Genomic DNA, 9,021 nt, shown 5'->3' with positions numbered 1-9,021 from the left:
ATTAAAAATAACTTATTTAACAGCATGGTGAACAACTGAACCGAACAATACAATACAATACAATATAGCTGAATCTATAAAGTGCAAAGTAGCTATAATTTGAAGCATCAACACAAAACCCTTCACATTTCACCCAATGTGTTTGTCAACATGTATAGACACATTTTTGGGAATGGCCTTAAGCCATGGTTATTATACACCTGAGTTGGCTCTGTGACTGGAACCCTATGAGAGGTGACACTCATATGATTAGTGATTTTAGGAATGAAACAGACACTTGATCTCATGACTGTTTGAATAAAAGTCCTATAAATAAACACTCTTCAGCCTGTGAAGGGCTGTGAGAGAGTAGCAAGAACTGTCTAGTCAGCCACAAAAGATCACCCAGTTAACCAGGCCTAAAAGCCTAGACTATTGTGCCCCATCAATGCACTTAAGGCCATTCAACATGTTGCCAAGCAACAAGCTCTCTTGACATTGCGATGTTGGTCAAAGCATTCAGCTCTGTGTGTGTTTGAGAGACCTCTAGTGAGAATTATAGACCACATTTTAGGCCTGTACAACTTTGGGTCTGAGTTTTTAAGCAAGCAACAGAAGCAAGTGTGTGGTCCAGAAAGGCAGGGGGTTGGTGATGGTGGTAATTTTATTGAAATGCAACCTGTATTTCTCACCAAGCACTGATACAGCCCTCCTTCAGTCATAAAAGACATGGAGACAGTTTTACCTATATCCTTTGCACATGTTACCATTACTTGCATCTGCAAAACTGTGATGTCCCACCAATATTTAAAAAAAACGTAATATGTGTTTTAAATCATGTGCCCAGAGTGTTTCGACCCTGTCAGAGATGACTACAGATGTTCTGCTCCTCTCAGTGATGGCTGTACAGTGAAGGATATGGAGGAGTCATGCAGTCTGAGATCTTAGGCAGGTTCTGATCTGATAGAGCTCCTGAAACTTACACGGGGCACATGACTGACAGGACCCGAGGCGTAAAGGCCTTGGGGAGTCCGTATCAAAGCTGGTTGGCTGCAGTAAAGAACGCATGAAGTGAAAAGAATTCTTAGCGTTAATCATCCCAGAGGCTCCAGAACTGTCATGCCCAAACCTTTATGGGAAACAACACTTATTCAAACAGGCCTCTCCACTGCATTATTTGTTGTGATAAGTTATGGATCCCGTTGCTTGACCTTTTTGGTTGTGTATAACCTTCACGCTGAGGTTTCCAAAGAGTAAGATATTGTTGCTCTATCTCTCCTCATATTCTGTCCATTCACTGTCTCAGCTACCTCAAGCTGTCATATGCTGTACGAGAGCAAACATTTAAAATCATAGGATTTTAATGTAAAGAAATACTTATCTTGGACATTCCTACATTTAAGTAACCCTCCAGTACTGAGAGTCAGTAAAATAATGTATGTTGTAGTATGTGGTCTAAAAACATCTTTAACAGTCTTTCTCTAATGGTCAGCTCTCAGTCATACTCAGGTCTTTTAGAAATGACTGAGATGACCCTGGCCAAGCCATGATCTTCAATTTTCAGACACTAGCTAAGTGAAATTACACACATTCGCTAATTAAATCTATGTATGTATGTATGTATGTATGTATCTATCTGTCTATCTGTCTATCTATCTATCTATCTGTCTATCTATCTATCTATCTATCTATCTATCTATCTATCTATCTATCTATCTATCTATCTATCTATCTATCTATCTATCTATCTATCTTTATGAAAATGTATGTATTTATGAATATAAAACCATGAACTTTTTATTGAAGTTGTTGCTGTTTCTCGCAGGCATTCCAGGTATCAGGTGTTGTTTGTGACATGTGAAAGGTGTAAAGGTAATGACGGTGTCTGTGAGTTTTAGAGCCCTGCTATTTCCCCTGCAGCCTCAGTGTGACAGACTGATTTAGGATCACCAGGAATCTCTAACACCTCTGACACACCACTTCAAAGTGCTTGTCACACCCTAGGTGACAAAGGGCGGTGCTTTGGTCTACTGTGAGTGAGATGGATAGATAGTGCAGGAGAGCACTTATTGATTCGAGAGGTCAGGACGTGATTGGTTTCAGGGAATGATTGTTTTTTGAATTTTGACTGAGTAACGGGAGGACGCCCTCACCCCGTGCTTAAAGGCATATTCTGAGTCGCTCAGTGACACATATTCATTTGTCTGAAAGCTGTTACAGGGAAGGTCCATTTCAGCTTTACTCTCAGCAGTGTTAACTGTAAAACTTATTTTGTAGCATCAATGGTAATCTCATAAACCATTATACTGCAAATCAGCCGGTTAGCTGGTTAAAACAGACATCACAATCTGCTCCACATGAACTGTTAGTAGTCTAAATTTCAACAATGTTGCTCTGACAGGAAGGAAATTAGAATTCGCCTCTTACTCATAACAATGGATTGAATTTCTTTGATCTGTGTTAAATCCTTTCCCGAGTGAATGGGCTGTAACTGATCTTTTGTTATTGGGATTAAGTTATCTGTGCTTTGTCCACAGTTGCTTTGTTCTATTGTCTCTGCTTTAGCAACGTCAATGTGAAACTAATTAGCAGAGCAGAGTGCATTTTGCAATACCAAGGAATTAATTACTGCTTTGAGTTAGCTTTTGGAACAAACATTTCAGCTTATGCACACAACAGGATCATGTTAACAAGTGCTAAACCTCCTTTAACTCTACTAAATGCAACTCAGAGGCTGCACCAGTCTGTGAATCAACAACCACAATTATGAACTCTTCAGTTAATTTCAGTGCCATGAGCGTTCAAGGTAATGGAGCACTGGTAATGTTTATCCAAAGTCCTGTTCAGAAGGAGTGAGGTTGCAGTATCTAGGCTCCTGCAGAAAATGTGCCTGATTCAAGTTTTATTATCAATAATCCTCAAATATATGAGGTCAGCATAGCGACTGAAAATCAAAGATGTTAAATTACAATACCCTGGTATTTTCAGTGTAATCTCTGGAGTTGACTGGTGCCTGGATCAGTGAGAGCTGTTACCTCTGTCCACTACACAGGTGCACAGCCTCCAGCACACTGGGAGACACAGAAGGCATGAAGCTGTTAGGGTGAAAGCAGTTAGCCTACAAAGAGTAAATTGCTTAAACTTCAATAAAACTACTGCTGTGCCCAAACAGGGTTCACTTTGAGTACCCTGTTGTAATTCAGCCTTCTGCTAATTATCATACAAGCGAAGAGGGGAATTCGCTTGGTGTCTTCAGCCTGTCCCCTGATGGGGGAGGGGGTGGGGTGGAGTGGGAGGGCAGCTCTGACTAAACCTCACATCAAAATAAACCTGGTATGGAACAGACATTCAGTATTCAGTCAACATCCAGGTTTCCTACAGCTTCCCAGTAATACATAGTTTCTGGTCCAAAACATGTCTGATTTTTTGATCATATAGTTATAATCTTTTTGGGCTTTCTGAAAGAATATAATATTCGGCCCCCAAACCTTAATAGTATTATTAATAGTGTTCTATGAGGGCCCCATGTCAGTGCTGGGTCCTTGGAATCATCCCCCCCCCCCCCTTACGGCACCCCAGCACACACACACACATACACACACACACACACACACACATTTGGAGTACAATATGTCTGGGAGTAGTCATAACATGGTCCTGACTGTTGTGTTATTCAGGTCAAACTCAAATCAAACAGAAACACCTCTAGCTTAATGGAATGATTTATTGAAGTGTTGGCAGTGGATTGCTGTGACAACAGATTGCCTCTTGGTAAAGTTCCACTACAATAACAAAGCTCTCTGAAGAGCACATGCCATCAATTTTTCATACTGCAGAGTTTGAATATCTTCTCAATTGCTCATTTACATGATTATGACAAGGTTTTGGGCTTTTCTTCTATTCCAATTCCATATTTGACGAGAACACATATAAATACTGAAAGTTGCCTATTCAACAAAACATGAAATATTCCTTTGAGGATGCTGTTTGTCTGAGCGTGCTGCTCCTCACTGAGACATTGTAAGCACTCCTAATCAAGGCTGTGTGCTGGCAGAGTGAGTGATGCTGTCTTTTTGCCCTCTGGCTGCGTGTCAGTACTCCACTCATTTCTCAATGTGCTGATTATTTCGTAGTGTGTACACAGATAGTCCACAAATCTATGTGCCCGGGAAACCTTCAGCCGCTTGAAATTTGAAGAGAATGTTAAATCAACCTTATGTGTAAAATTCGGAAAATGTAAAACTTCAAAATAAAATATTTGTTTACTCTGAGTAGTTGAGAGGATGACTTTCACCTTTCAGTGTATATTATTTTATACAAAGTTAAAACAAACGTACAAAGTATAGATTAAAAAGAAAGATGACATCCCTCTAGTCCCTGAGATTTTACCCATCCTCTGACAGGAGTACAGTGTGTGTGTTGGACTGAGGACTCTGAATCTGGTGGTCTTCTACCCTTCACACTGCCTTGCCTGCACCTTCTCTGGGTACTACACTACTAGAACACTTCGCATTGCCCTGACTGCACATTCTCTGGGTACTACACTACTAGAACACTTCGCATTGCCCTGACTGCACATTCTCTGGGTACTACACTACTGGAACACTTCGCATTGCCCTGACTGCACATTCTCTGGGTACTACACTACTGGAACACTTCACATTGCCCTGACTGCGCATTCTCTAGGTACTACACTACTGGAACACTTCACATTGCCCTGACTGCGCATTCTCTAGGTACTACACTACTAGAACACTTCATATTGCCCTGACTGCGCATTCTCTGGGTACTACACTACTAGAACACTTCACATTGCTCTGACTGCGCGTTCTCTGGGTAGGCTAAGTAGAAGTCCTAAGTTATGTCTACTCTAATATGCTGATTAACATGCTTTATCTTGTAGAACAAATAAAGAAGAAAGAGCATGAATGCTTCCGCTTATTCATTTTTTGTGTCATTATATTCTTTTTCTTTTTCCTGTTCTTATGATGATGATAATGATGATGATGATGATGATTGCATCCAGAAAACTACATAATTAATAGAAGGCAAACATAGGTCACAAGATTACAGTAGGAAGGTGATGGACTTCAGGCAGGTTAAATAAATCAGTGCTTTTTCAGAAAAGCTAACTGTGGCTTGTTATAACATCTTTTCCATATGAATGACTGACATCACTTTCCTGAGCTGGGTAATTTCCAGATTTCCAGTTTTTCTTTGCTGTAACCTCAGCATCAGACCCATTTAGAAAGCTTAATGTTGGTTCTCAGGATTGGATAGCGTTAGAGAGGCTAAGGTTTGTTAAGAGCATCCAAAAATGAACAGGTTCCAGCCAGGCCGAATGTCTTTCCCATATACCTCAGAAAACCTGTCAAATATGTTTGAATAAGAGAGGTACTGCCATACTGCCTTGCACTGGATAAGGTTAAAGCTGGCGTTTATAGAACAGCTCTTCATTCCAGACAAGGCCTCTTTCCAGGTTTCATCAGACATGTCCCTGTTCAGCTGACCGGCTCAGGCTACGGTTAGGTGGCTGGCGTTTACCTAGTTGGTGAGAGGGCAATAATTTGAGAGGTGTCTTGTTCGAAAAGGAGTAGAAGGAATTCATAAAATGGGTGGCCTCGTGGTATAGCTCTGAATCACAGAAAATATTATTTAACATTTGTGTTTGATTTGGAGGTTCCTGAAGACATGTGATTGAAGAGGGTTGTATTTGATTCTAACCTGAATAAAAGAGGCAAACAGGTTACAGAGAATGTGGAAATGCAGATAAAGTTGAATCCCCTTTCCTCCAGGCAGCAAACACCATATCTGTCTTGGAAATGAAATACTGGCATATGGTTGGGGACATCTGGCATTTCATAAACATCTTTTAACTGGTTTTAGAATCCTTAACACATTAATTAGAAAAAAAGAGAGAAAAATCACTCCTTTTCACACTTTTTTTGAAAAGAAAAATTCTTTGAAAAAAGATTTCTTTGTTGCTAAGACCTCTGGCCTCAGCCAGAATGGAGCAGTGTTGAGCGCGACCTCATCTGGGAACCCTAATTTGAAAAACAATCAAATTGATTAATAAAAATATCCTTTCTTCTGAAAGTGTTAGAATACTTCCTCTTTTGAGCAGGGGACCCCATCCTGCCCCTGACTAACAGACTCCACTGTGTAGAAAAATAAATGGGCTGACTTCTCTGCATGCCATAATTCTTTAAAGTTAAACAACCATAAAGGCTAAGAACTCTGACCTTCACCATCTAACTAAGCAAGAAAAGCCAATGATGTGTGCAAGGCCCCACGCTCTCGCCACATACTGATTATGATAAAATATGTCTCAGCATTGCAAAAAATAACCGTAAGTCATCTATGGCACCTATAGAGCCAGACGTTCAATAAGACCCCAATTTCTTACGCACTAAAATCTTTTACTGGTGGCTGTAAAGAACCTGGAATATGAAATGTGTGTCAGAAAATGGCTAATTTGTAAAACATTATTTGCCATACTGTTTGAAACTACAAAATTTTAAAGCAGTTTATGTGTTACAAATACATAATTCCATACTGCAATTAAAAATATTACAAATACTTTTGGTTTATATGTTACAAGCCTAAATTTAATAAAACACAATTTGAAAGAGCCGCTACAATGTCTGGTAAAGTGTCTGCTAAAATATGAGAATGGTCCTTTAACTTAATTAAAATGCTCAGTATTCTTTTAATTTATGAATCTTTATTCTTGGTGACCACACAAATTATAAATTGGTAGCATAGCGCTTATATTTGGCACAACATACAGTATTATTAATTTAGCACTTGCTTTGTTAACAATATCTGGCAGGAGGACAGCTATCAGATCCATGATGCCGCTTTCAGTGCCTTTGTAGTAGATCCACGGAGCAGCGGGTGCCATGCCGAAAACGGTCTCCTCCAGGCCCTGCCTTCATCAATATCTGCGCCATATGTTTGGCTACCAAGTGAAATAAGAGTGCGTCCCCTTAAGCTTAAAGCTTAGCATTGTTTATTAGACATTTGGCAGGACATAGGATTCGGTTTTGTTGACCTGTTTTTACTGCTTCTAGAATAGGCCTACTGCACGGCTAAAATCAGATCGAGAATTCACAATTTTCATATTATATGTTACCATAAAAACAATCAAAAATCTGTCATTCAGACTCAAAGCAACTGATGAAAGTAACGTAAGGCAAGGCTTTACGCGATAATTTGAAATTGCAATGAACCTTAAGTAAGAGAGGAATGCGGCGCAGCGCACTGACGGCGTGCGGAGATTGACTGAGACTATAACGTGTTTTACTCTCTCCTTATTGCAGCAGACAGAGGATCTTCTTTCATTATCAGGGGTCGTTTACAATCCTATACCGCATTGAGACGCTGGAGGAACCGTCCCGTGATAAATTCTTTGTCGTGCCCTTCACAGTTGTCGTACCAGCACCATAAACAGCATTTATAATAATCTTGCACTCGAGACGCTCGCGACCCGCGCTGATTAGCATGCAGAATATGCTGGAATGTGAGCGGGTCATCAATAAATATTCTATATCGCTCATCAGTCGGTCTGCAATATGACCAAAAACAACAAACAGCCAATTACATAAAGCTTAAGGCACAAATAGAACAAATCGAGTCCTTCATAATTCTTGGAAAATCCAATGAATACATTTTACTTTTAACCACTCTCACAGAATCCTCTGACTGTAAAGCGGTGTGGCAAAGCTTACGCTTAGCATAAAATTAAAAACTGTTCGCAGGTACACAGCTGGTAATCAAACTGACCATTTAATAACATATAGTAGTAAGTAATATTTAACTTATTAGCTCTGCTCAGTTTTGAACCCGCACAAAACACAAAGCACCTAGACACAACTAGCCAGGTTTGTTTTTGATTTTTTGTTCAGTGAATCTGTGAGTTATGGACGTTTTCTAACGCATGTCGTTGCGAGTATCACTCAAGGTCGTTCGTATATGTTGGGACATATAAAATCAGATGAATAAATTGCTTTTTATAAAATGGACATTTACTTCTACATTCCTCCTCCTGTACACAAAGAAACTCTTCTGTTACACCTCCCAAGATTTAATTCTAGTTAATATGGTTTATATGCTTTGTAAAGAAAACAAAGGACAAAAAAACAATTAAGTGCTGTAATAAAAACTCAAGTACCATATCATGCAACATTAAATGCCCATCAGAGACTATCAATTACTCTTAGCACTCATGCTTTCTGTCTAGTTAAGATAGAGAAAGAGTTCACAGAAACTTGTGAGGTGTTGGTGCATCCCACATGCAGACTCAGCAGTCTGCAGGATCTGGGTGTGTTTCAGCTGTCAAAGCCCATTTATTCATCACTGACTGAAACAGCAGTAAGAAACCTCCTAACTCTCATATGGTGAATTTCTTACATGGCCCATTTGGGGAACAGGCAGTCTGAATTAGTGAATTTTGACAACAAAGAAGGAAGGAAAAGATATATATTTTTGAGGTCAGTGTGGTGGTAGGTCTAATGTCGGTGGTTGGTGGTACCTCACTCTCCTTTCACTCTCTATTTCTTTCTGTTTGTGTGTGTGTTTGAGAGTGAGTGTGTGTGCGTGAGTGTGTGTACTCTGGTGTTATCTTCTCCCTCATATAACATGTTTAATAGGAATAAATGAACACTGTGCCTCCAGTATGAGAAGTTTAGTATGTGCTTTTGGTGAGTACTGGGATTGTTTACTGTATCCGAGTGTTATATTATATTCATCAAAGGTGGCCCACATTACAAACAGCCCAACTCTGTTTGATTTCATAAATAAATTGCAGTCATTGGGGAGTCGTGTTGTTTTAGGCTGAAATCTGTTGTTTACTGATAGAGTGTGTAACGGGACAGACGTGATGGTTATGTTTGGAGAGAGAGAGAGTGAGAGAGAGGAACCTACCCAGGGCTAGAGCGCCTGGCACGGAAATGAGAGCGATTCTACTCGCAGGCTGACTGAGAGAGAGAGAGAGAGAGAGAGAGAGAGAGAGAGAGAGAGTTCAGCTTCAGTACTGCCTCA

The sequence above is a fragment of the Chanos chanos genome, chromosome 2 (genome assembly GCF_902362185.1).
Source record: "Chanos chanos chromosome 2, fChaCha1.1, whole genome shotgun sequence".
In the NCBI taxonomy this organism is placed as follows: Eukaryota; Metazoa; Chordata; class Actinopteri; order Gonorynchiformes; family Chanidae; genus Chanos; species Chanos chanos.
The sequence above is the reverse complement of the archived record's forward strand: the minus strand, read 5'-3'. Positions refer to the sequence as shown.